Source organism: Protopterus annectens, chromosome 7.part0 (assembly GCF_019279795.1).
Source record: "Protopterus annectens isolate FY-2018-M chromosome 7.part0, PAN1.0, whole genome shotgun sequence".
NCBI classification, from domain to species: Eukaryota; Metazoa; Chordata; order Ceratodontiformes; family Protopteridae; genus Protopterus; species Protopterus annectens.
In genome coordinates, this window is record NC_056739.1 from 1,349,197,175 (window position 1) to 1,349,214,576 (window position 17,402).

Consider the following 17,402-nt stretch of genomic DNA (forward strand, 5'->3'; position numbering starts at 1 on the left):
TAAACTTGGTTGACTTCTTCGAGACAGTCACCAAGGCCATTGATGAGGGAAAGGCAGTCCATACAGCCTACCTCGACCTGGCAAAGGCCTTCGACACAATACCCCACTCAGGTATCATCGAAAAACTCATCAGCTTGAATGTAAACCCATACATCACAAGATGGGTTGCAAACTGGCTAAGCGACAGAACCCACAGGGTCAGAGTTGCTGGAGCCATGTCAGACTCAAAGCCTGTCACAAGTGGTGTCCCACAGGGCTCAGTCCTGGGTCCACTCTTGTTCGGCATCTACTTTTCTGAAGTACAAGCAAACACAGGAGGGTTATGGCTGACAAAGTTTGCAGATGACTGCAAACTGGGCCATAGTCGAAAACACATCTGACACAGATATCCTCCAGAAGGGCCTCACAGAAACGGATAACTGGTGCCAGAGCCATGGCCTGAAGTTAAACGCCAAAAATGCATAGTCATACCCTTCGGGAAAAACAAGGTTACCCCTAGCTACCATATAGGTGACAATCCACTGAGCACAGAAAAGTCATCAGGGATCTGGGGACCCAAGTTGACAGTAGTCTTCGTTTGACATTCATGTTGCTAAAGTAGTTAGGAAAACCTTCTATATCGCCCACCTGATCATGAAGGGATTCACATCTAGATCAAGGGAGGTCATCGTCCCCTGTACTCATCACTCATTAGACCTATGATTGAGTACAATGCCCGTTCGAATGTATCTGACCAGACACCTGATGCAGCTTGAAAGGCCCCAAAAGTTCCTCACCAAAAGGATAAAGGGTCTCAAAAATATGTCTTATGCTGCCCGACTGAAAGAACTCCAGCTTTATTCAGTCTCATACCGCTTGCTCAGAGGTGACCTGTGCCTGACATATAAGGCCATGTCAAACCCAGATTTGATGAATATGCTTCACCTCAAAAATCTAGATCCCTCAGAACCACAAGGGCGGAGACTTAAACCTTGACACGGTTATAAATAGAATGTGCTGGAGGGACAGATTCATCACCCAGAGACTCCCTATGCTGTGGAACAAAATCCCGGTACATGTGAGGCAGAGCACCTCGCTGGCCTTGTTCAAGAGGAATCTTGACCAATGGATGGGAGATCGCAGATATACCCCAGGGATTACTTCAGTGTCACTGCTTGACAGAGGCACAGAAAAATGATAGGCATAGTTTTTATTCAAACTAAAGGGGTGGCGAAAGCCACATAACTATGGGCTAGGCTTATAAATGCCCTTGGGCAGATAGCCTAGTATGAACCTATGAACCTATGAACCTATGAACTTCAATATTCTCATTCAAAGTGTTGCTAAAAAACATTCTCAAATTTAGTTGTCTGCTATACAATTTAAGCTGTATTAATAACTTTGTTATGTCAATTCTAAAGTCAAGGATATAAACCCTTTTTAAATAACAAAAGATAATCTTTATCGATGGAAATATGACTCAAACTGAAAATTTTGATTCCCAAACCAACAATAACTTGATTTAAAACTTTTTTATCATGAACATCTATATTACCAAAGTCATATTGTTGTCCTATACTCACAACTAAATTCTTCACTTGTTTCTTCCCTTCTTCCCTCGAAGTGCATGACCAAAGTCCTTCTAATGGTAATTTAGGGGCAGGTTGCCCTGATTCATTAGCCTCTCTGACCATTTTGGAGGGACTGAGTCTAAAAAATTATCTTCAAGATGAACAGTCCCAAAATCATATCCAATCACTGGTTCAGTACTGCCTCTAGAAGAACATTTTATTGACAAATGTATCCATCACACCTTGATGGACCTGTGGGGCCAATTTTGGATATGCCCTCTTCTCCTCCTCCTTGAATTCCACTTTATCCATGTTTAACTGCCTATACTTCAGTTGTCTGCTTTGAACCACCATCTCATCCACATTCCTAAAAATTTTATTGTATTCACACTTATAAGACAGGAACAACACATTTCCTTCTATGTTAGTATTAAGAGAGTGGATTTTATCTTCCAAGCATGTAGTTTATGATCATTGTCAAGAATAATCAGTCTCATGATTTTGATACCTATTAGATAAAATAACTCTAGCAAACTCTGGTGTAACAAGTAATGCTCCACTAGTCCAACCGGAAATTTCCAACAACACAACCCCCCAGGAAGCTTATTGACTTTAATACATTCTGTTAAAAAAAATAGTTGTCCATTTGTAAGTTCCTATATTTTGTTAAGCACTGTGCAAAACACTTTATTTGTGTGAATAGAGATCCTCTCAGCCTATCGCCCAGGTTCTAAAGTTTAAAATCAGGGTTGGCAAACTATGAATAAAAATTTGTGACCTCAGGCAGCCTGTTAATAATCTCCATCAGATAAGGAAAAATTGTAACATTCTGGGTCGAAAAAAACACATCTCCCAATGGCAAAAAATTTCCATTAACCCCTTTAGAAGTGACAAATGTGGGTGGAATAAACTGTCAAGTTGTTGGATCAAAATGGTTGCCTCTCCCAGTAGTGGATCCATTAATAAATATGTACAATCTCTACCAGTGTTTTAGATTAAAAAGTACAACAATAAACACACTACAAACCATGGAATTCAAGCAATGATCAAACAAGCTGACCAGTAACAAACAAAAATAACTGAAATACTAATTGCACAAAGAAAAACACACATAAAACTGAGATGTTAAGCATAATTTTATTAAAAAATATTAAGCACTTTCATCCCTTACTATTCAGGATTTCATCAGAGTTAATAATACTTCAGTTCATTCCCTGCTTAAATTTATCAGTCAAATCACTCACAATCAATCAAATTCATTATTCAATTAAAAAAACCCTTTATACATAAAATACTTCAGTTTAAATTAAAACCACAAGTTAAAGCAACCCCAAAATCAAAAATATTTCAGTACATAATAATTCATAATCGATAAAAACACAAACAATGATAACCAACTTCTATAATAAATGAAATATTCAGAAAGAAACATTAAAAATACAAATTTACAACACTAGTGCTCTATGTTTAAGTATACTGTATAACATTAAAGAATCATTTAGCCCTGGTTCCTTTACAGCATTAAGGTGTAATAACCACATAAGTTCTTTTTGTTCAAGTAAGTTTTCAAGATGCACACCCCCTCTCAGAATTAACTATCCTATCAATCACAAAGAAAATAAACCTTCTGAAACAAGGGCATTTTAGTGAATGCCTGTATACAAAGGATTACTCAGTTTTTATTTCCTGGTGTCATATAGATGTTCATAAATTCTCTCTTTCAATTTACGAGTGTTCTTTGTAAGAAATTATAGGACTTCAGAATACTGGAATGTACTGGAAATAACTGGAAGAAACTTGAATGAGACTGGAATTAATCCTTTATCTTTTAATTACCCAGAACTGTGCCGAACAGGTGCCAGTCTCTATTTTATGTGCCAAGTCTTCTTGTACCTTTCAGCATAAAAGTCTGCATACACTGTAGTTTGGTTAAGAATGTTTTATTATAAACAGTGAAGGTAGATGTATCTGAATCAAATCTTACTGTCTCCAATAACAGTACTGATAAACTGAAATAGAGTGAGTTATTATGTCCTATTATGTCAGTAGCTTCTGCACTCATATTCCTTTCCTCTTGAATAATATAGTTAATATTCTGGAAGCTTAACATTTGACCTGACTTCTGCACTCACTCCTGAGTGTCTGTTCCAAACTTCTGAAGACAGCACTGCAATGATTTTCTGCTTATCAGTTCAAACAAACTAACTAAGTAGCTAACAGTGTATGAAGTATCTCCTAATAATACCAAAACCCTGTAAATTTTAACATGCCTCTTTAATCAGGTTTTCCAAGCCTGTTTGTACTTAATGTACTGCACATTCTGTTACCACATTTTATTGTCATCCATACTCTTGACTGACGGTTACAGAAACATTCTTTTTTGTTGAATCTGCATAAAAAATGTAAAATGAAGATATACATCTTCTTTAATATGGATGCATTTCTAAGCCTATGCAAAGAGAATAATATATTTATATCTAACAAAATGCATCTAATCTTACAGTGTTACCAATATAAAATGCAGAGCATGAGGTTCAACTAGGTAAGTAAATTGCCATGGTAGAGTTACAATTACACATTCCCTGACAAATCATGTTTCTTTTCCCCCATTCTTGGGAGGAAGAATCTTGGTTTCCATGTGAGTGATTCCAGAGTGGAGATGGGACAAGGTATGGTAACAGACAGAAACAATAAGGAGGGGCTATGGTTATTCCTTATAACAGGGAAACCCCTTTGATAGCGACTGTATTTATGAAAATGTGGAATGCCATATTTCCTATAGAACAAAGATTACCTAAAGCAAAGGGAAAATATTAAGAACTATTTAGAAAGATCCACTCATATTTTTGACCAGTCTGTGATATCTAAAATGACCAATTATGATTGCTGTAAATATTGTACTTTTATTAATGATGGTCCATATATGCCATAGTGGAGGGATATAACAGAAACTTGATTTGTCTGGGAAGGAGTAATTGTAATTTTACCAACATAATTTACTTAGTTACTTGTACTTCATGCCCTGCATTTTATGTTGGTTATACTATTCATAAATCGAAGACTGAAGTTGAGAATTTATGAACATCAATATGATATGAAGAAAGGAAAGCGGAATAACTCTTTACACAGAAATTCATTAAAACACCCTTGTTTCCAAAGGCTTATTTTCTTTGTGATTAATAGGATGATTATTTCTGAAAGGGGTGGAGTCCTTGAAAACTTACTAGAACAAAAAAAAACTTATGTGGCAATTATGCTGTAAAGGAAATGGGTTAAATGATTTTTTAATCATTATATGGAATACTTAAAGGTAGAGTGCTGTGTTGTAAATTTATAGTTTTAATATTTTTTTCTGAATGTTTTGTTTATTATAGAGGTTGGTTGTTATCATTTTTTCTGCTTTTATCAATTATGAATTATCAAGTGCTGGAATATTTTTGATTTTGTGGTTGCTTTAACTTGTGGTTTTAATTTACACTGAAGTATTTTTGCATAAAAGGTTTTTTAATTGAATAATGAATTTGATTGGTTGTTATGGTTTGATTGATATATTTAAGCAGGAAATTAAATGACGTATTTTAACTCTGTTAAAGTCTTGACTAGATAAGGATGAAAGCTCTTAGTATTTTTTAATAAAATTGTGCTGCATACCAAGGTTTCAAATTACATGTTCAGAGTAAATCACCTTGCTGTGTCACTAAAGCTACAGCCTTCAAGTGCTGTGTGACAGTACTGTCATATCTGGACGCAACATCGTGCCTTAGGATGGCGCAGTGGTGCAGCGGTAGAGTTGTCACCTCACAGCAAAAGGTTTTCTGGTTTGCTTCTCGGCTGGGGTACCTTCTGTGTGGAGTCTGCATGTCCTCCCTGCATTCATGTGGGTTTCCTCCGGATGCTCCGGTTTCCTCCCACGTTACAAAGCCATGCGTCTGGAGCATTTCTCCCCAGGCCTCTGCTGAAAATTAGCTTTGTTCCAAGTTGGACTTTCCTGGTTAACACATGTTAAATAAATAAAATCTTCATAGTTGTGAAGGGGTAATGTTCAGCCTGAGCAGTTGTGGCATCTTAATTCTAGAGCACTGACCTCAGCACTTCTTATAAGTTCTTTATGCTGTCACAGAGTGGTGCTTTTGACAGAAAATTATCCAGACCAATAAAATACTATTTGGAGTACTGCATGAAGGGCTTATCTTTGCTGACACAAAGATGGATGAAAGATTAGACAGAATCATTGGTAAGCTGGATAAGCTAACTGAGGACATGGGGCAAGAAATGTCTGCTGTGAATAAGGAAAACAATTGTCTGAAAGTCACAATTCATAGCAATGAAAAAAGTGGACCTACATAAGCTGCAGTGTACTGTAGCTATGCTGATGTACAGGCATGAAGATTTCAAGAATAAAACTCAGATCGATAATGTTCATATCATAAGACTGAGACAGGGAGATGAAGCTGCAGATCCAGTGAAATTTGTGGAATACTGGTTAGTTGGCATAACTAAATATTTCTGTTACATTGGCTGCCAAATTTAGAGAGGGTATACAGGAGTGGAAGAGTCAGCCCTCAGGATGGTAAACCTTGCCATGTTACTGTAAAGTTCCACAGCCTCTGGTGAAAGGAAAGGTTTCTTAAACAGGCATCAGTTGAAAACAGCATGATTTTGGAAAGCTACAGGAAAGATTTTCCACCAGTCATTAATCATCAGTGCACTCAACTTTATCTAGCAATCTGAAATTTGCATTGATATGGCTGTTTTGTCCAACTGGTGTGCTTGGCTATGAGTGATGTGGCAAGACTCCATCTACTGGAGCAAAACCTTAAGAAGAAATTATGCATATTTATAAAGACATTGGCAATGAGACTGGTGCTTGGTGGTAAATAGACAAGATTAGTAACCATGACCTCATGCAAGGGCAAGCTGACATATTCAGCAAATCTAGCTAGGGGTTATATGCTTCTGCAATTGTTTTACCTCCAAGTCTTGAAAATAAGTAGGACATGAAGAAACCCAGAGGTCATGAAAGGAGAAAAAGCTTGAGCACCTACAGGAACTGAGGAAGACAACCTAGTCAGTGTTTGTGCACGAAATGGCTGCTGATTAATGTATACTGCAAGATCCAGGACAGAAGAAACATTTGCTGGAAGACTTGGAAAATTCTGCTGATGGTCAATAAGTTGGGTAGTAATCCAGTGGATCATATAATGTCTGAATAGGGTGGATAAAGGAACATGGTAATGCCCATCAGACCCAGTTTTGTTCAGGCACATTTCAATTTTAAACCACGATTATGAAGTGTTTATGTCTATAATAGCTAAAAGAATGGCAAAGGTGTTACTAAAATTGACAGATACGGATCAGTGTGGTTTTGAGGTGGGATGCAAACATTTGACAACATTAAAATAGCAATCATGATACAGAGGGATGCAGAATGCAAGAAAATACTGCTGTTGTTGGTAGGTCTTGCTGCAGAGAAAGCATTCAACAGAGTAAGCTGGGATTTTATGAGTAGGGCAATGGAAGCATTTCCATTCCCTAATATAATAATAAGATTAATTAAGAGGACATATGAGGGATCAGAGGCAAAAATTAAAGTGGGAGGGTTCTTCTTTGATAAGCTGTGTCTGAACAGAGGAATGAGGCAGGGATGTCATCTTTTCCCTTTGTTATTTGCTTTATATTTAGAGCCATTGGTAAAGAACACAAGGGACTCAGAAATTCAAGGATACTATTGGTATGGTAATCGAGAAAAGTTGGCTTTATTTGCAGATGCTATTAATTTTGTACCTCATAAAACCAGAAAAGGACATCTCAATGATGTGGAACATTCTGAGCCAGTTTCAAGTCTTTTAGGAATATAAACGTAATGAGGATAAAACAAAAGTTATAGCCGTAAACTATGTGCCTACACATGAATTTGTTCAGCAATACCCATATTAATGGGTACACAATAAAATGAAGTATTTAGGAGTATGGATTAATGAGGCTTCTGTTATGGCAGCTAAGGATATGTGGGCAGAGACTAAAAAGATAACACAAAACCTAAGAAAGTGTAAGTTCTTGTTTATGGATATAGGCAGCAAGATACAACCAGGGAAATGTTATTAGCCCCTTTAGTTTTATACACAGGTCGGGCAAATTTTTATCAACTAGAGGAGAAGTTGTCCAGAGCATTTAATAAAGAGTTAAAGGATTTTATCGGGGAGGGGAAGAGGACCAGTGTCAAGTGGGATAAGTTGATCCTGCTAATAGGACAAGGTGGTTGAGGATTACTTGATTCAAAATGAATATTTTAGAGCTACACAGTTAAGGCTCTTATGCTCCTATACATAAAAAGAGAAAGTAATAATTCAAAGTGGAAAGTGATGATGATGAGGATGATGATGATGATGAAGCAAGGGAGACATTCAAGAAATTAGGACAGAGTGGAATTTTGGGGTCTATATTATAAGATCGACAGTTGACAACATCGAACACAATATGGTCGACACCATATGGTCGATGTCTTCAAACATCGAACTTATAAAAACAAAAAAAAAAAAATAGAACCCTAACGGATCTAAGCAGGGGGGCAAGCCTCTCCTGCACCCCCGCTACTTAAATACACCAACTCCTAGACCACACTGCATTGCAGCAAATGGAAATCTCCCCTTACAGAGATTGCCGTTTACATGTTCGATGTGTGCTTTCGCTATTCTCATGTCGACAACATCAGCGTCGATATTGTGGCTTTCGAAAATATAATATAGACCTGGATTTTGGATGCAGATCTTTAAGGTGTGTAACAACAGCCATACAGAATATTATATTTATAAAGTAGCAGAAAGTATTCTAAGTACTAAGCCAATGTGAGAATGGAGAAAGGAGATTCTGAAGAGTTGACTGCACTTTTGGGTACAGAAAATAGGTGATATGGGGCTGGAATTTACTGGAGGAAGCTGGCAGGGAACCCTTAATTAGGAAGGGAAGGTAATAGAATGGGAAGAGGCCCAGAAGACATTTGGATTGGAGGCTAGTGATTGCATTTCCTATTATGGATTGATATCAGAGTATAGAAAAAGCAATAGGGGAACCTGAAATGAAAGACCTGCACTGGCTGAATTTTTACTTGAATCTAGATTAGAAGCTGCTGTTAAAAATGGATAATTAAAAGGGCATATAAAATATTGCATGATAACTACAGGAATTGGTCAGAAGAGGTCAGAAAGCAATGGGAAGAGAGATTAGATATGCAATTCACAAAGAAACAATAGGAGGACGTATGTATGTCTCCTAAATGTAAAACAAAATCTAGAAGATTTATTATTTTTGCCTGGATGTGTTTGCATACATACTTTTATAGCCAAAACAGACTCCAAAGAATTTTCCTCAGGTAGATGGCAAATGTTGGAAGTGTGATAAGGAAGAAAGAGGTAATGAGTTGGTGACTTTAAAAATTCCTTGTAGAATAGTCTGTCAAGACTAGCCAAGCAAATGAGACTAACTAAGGAAACTGAGCTGGGATACAAGCTCTGAATTGGTTCAACATACTAAGGCCTTGTCAAGTTTAATTTTGGTAGCTGCCAAAACATCAATTACTAGAATACTGAAATCAAAGTCTAAACCAGCTATACTTGAAAATTGTAACAGGGATAGAAGAACAGGAAATGGGATATTTAGAAAATGGTAGATGTAAATTACATAGAAAAAATGGAAATTGTGGGAACAATATATGCAGAAAATGTTTTGGGAGGAGGAATGAAGTTTAAGAGTAGACAGGAATTGAGCAATTTATGTAATGTTGCTTTGATTATATGATATACAACAATATATGTGATGTATAATGTTTGTAAATATAAACTTGTTAATCTGGTTTGATTACTTTTAAATAAATATGTTTGCCTGTGTTACAAGTGATAATTTAATAAAAGTGTTTAAAAAAAGAATGTTTTTACATGTTAGGAAGCATGTATGTATGCTTATTTAAATTAACTGACAGTTTTGAGTTTTTATATTATAAAAGAAAAATCCATTTGGTAGGTCCCCATAAGACTAAATAACCTACAAACCGGATTATTTTGATAAAGCTCAAATTCCATTACTATTATTATTTCAGTTATTTTGTGGATCCACGCTAGGAGGGTTTTGAAAGAAACACTAGTAGGTGAGTTGTATGTAATAGTATTACACATCTGAGATTATATCTATGATTAATAAAGCCAGACACCAAGTCGTTCAAATAAGACACCTTATTTGAAATAAAATCAGAAAAGCAAGTAAAGCACAGAGATAATTTCCTCTCACAACTTCATCAAATGTAGTTTGCATCAATGAATGGAAAATAGGAAAAAAACGTCCTTTCTCCTATTGTTTAATACCCTGATACTGGTAAATTGTGTTCTGTTGATATGTTTGTTTTGCACCAAGTCAACTATCATGCCATATTAAAATGTGTCTTTTATGCTGAACCATTTGCATCATTTAGTAATCTTCATCTTAGTTTCACTGCTAGCATAAGCAAGTATATGCTGTTTAAAATGTTAACCATGCCTTGTTACCGATAAGCTATCATCCATAATTAAAAGTTTATGCTATAGTACATTCTCTAGTATTAATGATTCCCTTTCTAACACATTTTGAACTTCTAAATCTCTCTATTCAGTGGCAAAATTTTATATGGTGCATGTGGTGAATATATTTATATTCACTGGATATAAAAAGTGCACACACCCCTGTTAAAATGCCAGGTTTTTGAGATATAAAAAAATGAGACCGCAATAAATCATTTCAAAACTTTTCCCGCCTTTAATGTGACCTATGACCTGTACAATTCGATTGAAAGCCAAACAAATCTGTTAGGGGAAAAAATATAAAAAATAAAAAACGTAGAATACGCTGTTTGCATAAGTGTGCACACCCTTAAACTAATACTTTGTTGTGTGTGCACACCCTTAAACTAATACTTTAGATAGATAGATAGATAGACAGATAGGTACATGGGTCTACTTCAGATGATCGAACTTTCAATAGGCTGACTTTTATACGGCCAAGACCATATGATCAAACTTTTTGAAAGTTCGAACATCTAATAAAAAAGTAAAAAAAAAAGAAAAAAATTACCTGAACGGTTTTATCAGGGAGGCATGTCCCTCTGCACCCTCCACATGGAGGCTGTACCTCCCACACCCCTTGCTATTTATATATACCAACTCCAAGATTGCACTACAGTGCGGAAAAGAGAAATCTTCCCATTCCATGCTGTATGGAGATCTCCGGTAAGAACTTTCAAACTTTGGATGATATTTTTATTGTTTGGAAGCGTTCAGGTGAATTAATTCTGGATTTTCTTACATTAATAAATTCTACAGCAAATTTTTTGAGGTTTACCCATGAGATAGGTGAAAACGAGATTCACTATTTGGATGTGACTATTAGGAAAGATTTTACCAATAACAAATATATTTCATGGGTATACGGGGAAAATTGTTTTCAAATTCTTATTAACATGATGAGAGTGACCACCCCCCATTTCAGAAACGGAATATAGTAAAGGGGCAAATGGTTAGGGTGGCCCGGATGACCTCAGAAAGGGATGATTTGATTCAAGAGTTGGACTATGTGTACTCTCTGTTTTCAGAGAGAAAATATCCTGATAGTCTTATTTTACCAATCAAGGAACAGATTTTTAAGGGATGGGGGACAGCATACGTCCCTTTAATTATAAATGAGGCAAATGAAGAAAGAAAGGGAAGAGCAGTGGAAATAACTGACAAGGTCCCATTTCTAGTTATTACATATAACCAAGATACAATATGGATAAAAATAACTATAAATAGTGTCTGGGATATGTTTAAAAGTATGCCAAACAGGTCAGAAATTTTCAGCAAGAAATTTAGGTACAGTTATAAGAGGAACCCCAATTTGAAGGAAATCCTGGAAAAGAAAAAGACTGGAATAGGTATAGGAACCATAAATAGGATAGGCACATATAAATGTCGAAGGTGTGCTCAATGCCCCTTTATAGCAAATTGTAAGAGTTTGTTTTTTCCAGGAGACCAAAAGGACATAACAGTTAAGAATTATTTCAGTTGTTATTCAAAAGGGTTAGTGTACATTGCATACTGTACATTTTGATGGGGATTCTATGTAGGCAAAACAGAAAGATGCCTTAGACAGCGGATCTATGAACACATGTACAATATAGGGAAGAAAAAAGAAACAAATGCCCTATATCGACATGCGCAGATATGTGAAAGGCCTGACTTCAAGTTTTGGGTACTAGAACAGGTAGAAAAGAATTATAGGGGAGGAGACTGGGAATCTAGGCTTGGATACAGAGAGATGTTATGGCAAATAAGGCTAGATGCTTTTATTACACCAGGATTACATGACCACATCTCCATTGTTCCTGCCTTGAAATTAAAGGCTTTAGACATTAAAAAGGCAAACAATTAAGTATAATAATTAAATCAGAACATGTTCCTATGAAATACATGTATATATAGTTTTTAATTTTAAAAGTTTAATGTTTTTTTAATGTTTTTAATGATTTAATTGAATACAATTAATTAATTATGGTCTAGGCCAATGGGATGGTCTGGTGGTTGTTTAAATATGGACTGTTAAAATAAGGAGTTTATTCTGAAGAAGTCTCCTGTAGGGAGATGAAAGCACTAAATCTGATTGTCTGTTTATAAAGTGGAGTTTTTTTTTACTTTTGTGGTACAGTGAGTGGATTATTAACTCAAGAAGGACAGTCTTTATTGGATCCTTGCTCACTGAGTGTGTTGGAGGTTAACTTTCGAACTTTCAAACGTTCAATCATATGGTCTCGAACATATGAAGGAGACCCATATATATATATATATATATATATATATATAGATATATATATATATATATATATATATATATATATATATATATATATATACATTATATATATATATATATATATATGTATACACATTTTATATATATATATAAATATATATATATAAATATACATAATATGTATATATATATATATATATATATATATATATATATATATATACATATACACATATGTATGTATGCATATCACAACTAATACAAAGTTATCTTTCGCAAACCATAAATGCCACATAACTTAAACATGCATGCACTGAAGCATAAACATTAGCAAAATGCACAAAAGGTGTAACAAATACAAAAGCAGCAGGATATGAATGTCTCATTTTAAGAAATAATATAAATGTTCAATGCAGTCCTTGCAATAAATAAATAAGGCAGTTAAACACCTACACAAATAAGAAACAACTTATTATATTTATACAATATGTAAGACAGTCAAATCCAAGCATTTCTTCCTCTAGCATGTTAATAACATAGAAAGCACATTTGCTGATATTTTGGAAAAGGTGAGCATCTGCCCTATGCTTAAGACACATCATGCCCCCTGTGCATGTCCTGACCCACATGCTCAATGTCAACACTTTGTACCACCAAGCCATTGTAATCAGTCATGGCTATGTTTTGGCAGCCAAAATCCTCTGCTTTCCACGGGATGGATTAGCTAGCACTGGTTGCTGAACCCCACCATCTGCACTCACTCCTGCTCCCAAGCTGCAATTCTAACTTAGACCCTCTTGGTCATAGTCATGGCTTTTTTACTATTTTGTTAGTATTTTTATTACTAATTGGTTATTATTGTGCACAAAAAGCATGAATTCAGCTTTTCTCTAAGTAATGGTGACATTGGAGATTATTACATTAACTACAGAAGGTGACATTTCAGCTCCCACGTGTGGGGAAGCAGAAGCGTGCATCCACATAAGACATAAACATTGACAAATAACCATTTGCAAGTTATTAACAACAGTTTTATATATTTTATAGCATGTTGCCTGGGAAAGGTGTAATTTGTCTTTGATAATGTGTGAGGCACCTTTGAGTGTACTGCATGTAGTATGTGAATATTCTCACACCAGTTAGCTAGATAACAAGACTTTAATTGTATATTGAGAGGGTGCCTGAAAAGAGCAAACCAGGAAGTTAGCTCCTCACCTGGAGGATCATATGAAGGACTGTGAAAACATGCAATGATGCAGCCCAACCATAATTACATGTAGAGTGTACCTTGAAGAAGTATTGCTTATAAATATGGATGCCTGGACTGAGAGAGGCCTATAGCCGTCAAGTTTTGTTTTACAGACAGATTGTAACCGGGAGGGTCTAGGTGGACTATGAATCTTGGATAAAACAAACTGTATATTTTGTCTGAATCTGCAATGCCAAATGGACTATGATTTTGGTTTCCTTTTGACCTGTGACTATAAACTTATTTTTTAATATAAATCCTGCCTCCTGTTTTTCCTTGGACTGACAATTTGAAGCACAGTAATCATGGTATTGGCATATATCAGCATATTCCCCTTATTTAAGGAAAAAGTTTTTATAGTTTTGGACCAAGATTTGATTTTTGATAATTGATAATTTGTTGAAAACGTAGAATTTAATGATTTCATATTTCAGTGCTGATCACCGCACCACCCCACTTCTGCCATGGAGCCATTCACAGAAAAGAATCAAAGGACACGCATTCTTTTTATAGTTAAATGGTGTGATCGTTGTGTCACTAAAATATTATACCGATGTAACAGTCATTTCCCAGATGGCCATGAGTGTTTATACACAGGTGAAAGCAGTATTATGTGGCAGTGAGTGTGTGTGTGTGTGTGTGTGTGTGTGTGTGTGTGTGTGTGTGTGTGTGTGTGTGTGTGTGTGTGTGTGTGTGTGCGCGCGCACGTGCGTGTCTGCATGCATGTGCGTGTCTTTATGTGTGTGTCTGTTCATGTGTGCATGTGTATGTACGTGTGTGCTTATGTGGATCTATTTCAGAAGATCGACTCTTCGGAAAGTTGAACTTCATATGGTCGAGACTAAATGCTCGACTTTCTGAACAGTCGAATGACACAAAACAACAAAAATCTACATTTTTGCAGTCCCTTACAGGCCCTGCATCTTATATATACACATATATCAACTCTGAGTTTGCACTACAGTGAGGAAAAGGGTAAATTCCCTGATCCCAACTGTACCGTGATCTCCATAGAAAAGCTTTGACATTTTAGAAAGTTGATCATATGGTCTCGACCATTTGAAGTTTGACTTTCTGAAAACTGTATCTTCTGAATGGGACACTGTGTGTGTGTGTGTGTGTGTGTGTGTGTGTGTGTGTGTGTGTGTGTGTGTGTGTGTGTGTGTGTGTGTGTGTGTGTATGTGTGTGTGCTTTCAACTTGAGTTTGAGAAGGTAGCCACTTAGGTTAGCTTACACTTCATGTAGTCATCTCATTCAGGCCTATTCTGTTCATGCTGATACAACTAAATACAGCTGAGTTTTTTGTTTTTTTTTACAAATAGCTACTTCATAATATCTCACTTTGCTCTTCCTTTCCTCATTTCGGTCTTTCTCAAGTGTTCTTTACATCAAACAGTGAGGAAGAATTAAGAAGAAAAACAACCAATGATTTATCCATAATTTAAGATTCTTAATCTGTGAATCTGGATTTCCAATATCAAAGGTTTGTGCTGGAGTTTATTTTACGAAATAATATTAGCACCAAATATTTGGCAAGAAAATTCTGTTATAACACACATACATTAATGTTCACAAATTTTTAATGGCTTGACACAAAGGTGTGGGGTGTATTTTTTTCTTGTTTGTAGCAAGGATAAACAACAAATAAAAATGTTGATTTTTTTTAGCTATCAAAGACATGGACATATCATTCAGTATAACCAGGATGTCAAAACTCCAAGCATTCAAGGATGAGCAAACAAGTTGAAAACATAATGCTCAAAGCAGGTACTTCATGTCCATCACATACTCTGGAATCTATTCCTACCTTGCCTCACACTTTCTTTAATTTAGACATACCAGCCGTCTCATACATCTTTTCTTCATTTTTTTGGCCTAATATATTTAACCATTTTTGCTGCAAACTACCTCCAGTTCAAGCCAACGTTCTTCATTGGTAAACACTTGTTTAATGGTTCAGATGTTAACATATATCTGTCTAAATCAAGGGCTTTATAATTTAACAATTAGCACAGGTCCTTTTCCCAGATCCTTCATGTTTCATTGTCCTCTGTTTTCATTATCTGATACTTTTTTCATTTACTCCAAAAGTCTCTTTAATCTTCTATCTTTGATTTGTGGTGTATCAGAGTAACTATCACCAAATTAAAGAATTAAAGCATCTGTACTGCAGGAGTGGTGCTTTTTTATCATGGCAAAACTTCAAAAATTAATTTCTATGGTTCTGAATGTACAGAGCCTGAGGGTTTGTTGTAAACTATTTTACTTTTTAATAATCCTTTTTATGTTACATTACTTGGTTGTTACCTGTATAGATGTTCATGAAATAATAACTACAGTATAACAAAAGGTAGTTGTTAATGTCTAAGATTCCAGGCACCAGGCATCACTACTTAGCATTCTACCCAGCACTTGTTTATGTAAATTGCTATGATGAATGCCACTTTATCAGTGAGCATTAATTGGTAATGTTACTTTGTCCGCAATGCTTCATTGACAGTTTATTGTATATAATTTATTTAGATATATATTGCATATTCTACAGTAAACTGAGCCAAAGTGCACATGTGGTTTGATGGACCAGAGTTACTTTCAAATCATTATTCATCGCTACATCAGATTTTCCAGTATCGATAAAGTAAAATGTTTGGTACCCATCATTTCCGTTATTGTTAAAAGGTCACTTCTTTACATCGGGGGAAACAAGGATACTATCAAAAGACAGAAAAAACATTTGGTAAAATAACCATTTGAAAAAAAATTGAAAAGGGAAATTTATAAAAAACAGACTAAAAGACTCTCTGTGTTTTTTTTTCAAGAACCGCAAGAGGAAGGCATTTTTTTTTGCATTTAATATTGATATATGAGTAGAAAAAAACCTTACCAAAACCTCAGCAGAATGCAAAATAAATAAAAATAAATTGATAATACATGGGTTCCTATTAGAATAGCGAATGCTCTTCTATCAAACTTGAAAACCCAAAATTGCAAAATGTCGAAGACACGGAACAGCGATTTGTTTCCCAGGAAAAAAAATTGCTGGGCCATTCCTGGGGCTTTGCTGTTTTCTCCACTGAGGTGCAATCTCGAAGTTGGTATATTTAAGTTGTGGGTGTGGGGGGCAAAGTCCCCCACTTTATTTTGTTTGTACATTCTTTTTTTTTTTTTTTTGTTTAGATGAGCAATTTTTTTCTCTGGGAAAAAAATCTCTGATCCAAGCCTTTGACATTTTAAAGTTTCGAGTTTTTCAGTTTGATAGAAGAGCATTCGCTATTTTAAAAGTTTGCTCTTCTAATATAGACCCAAATACATTTCTACAGCTGATGGTTCCACTATAAATGGTTAAGTTACAAGTTAGCAATAACCAACTCACCTAACACAAATGGAAAAAAGTAATACAATTGACCGATTTGCCTATGTTTTTTGCAGAATGCAAGTCTCCCAGCAACCCCTTGCATTCCAAAATTATAGAAATCAACTCCATGCTTACAAAAACACAAACCAAGGAGAAATTTCCCAAAGAAGGAATGACTTCTGGTGCACAAATAGAAACCACAGTGACTTTCTATAGAAAATAGTTATCAGTGTTTTGTACATCAGGGACCTGAGACTTGGTAACTTGAAGGTCAGAGAATTTAGTCTCCGGTAAGTGCAGATATATGCATCTGAGATCATAACTGATGGAAATCCACAGAATGGGTTTACTACCAGCATACAAAAAGCATATCAAAAAGAAATGATTCTGAGATCCATAACAAATAAGATTATGACTGGGTCATGGACCATACCTTGG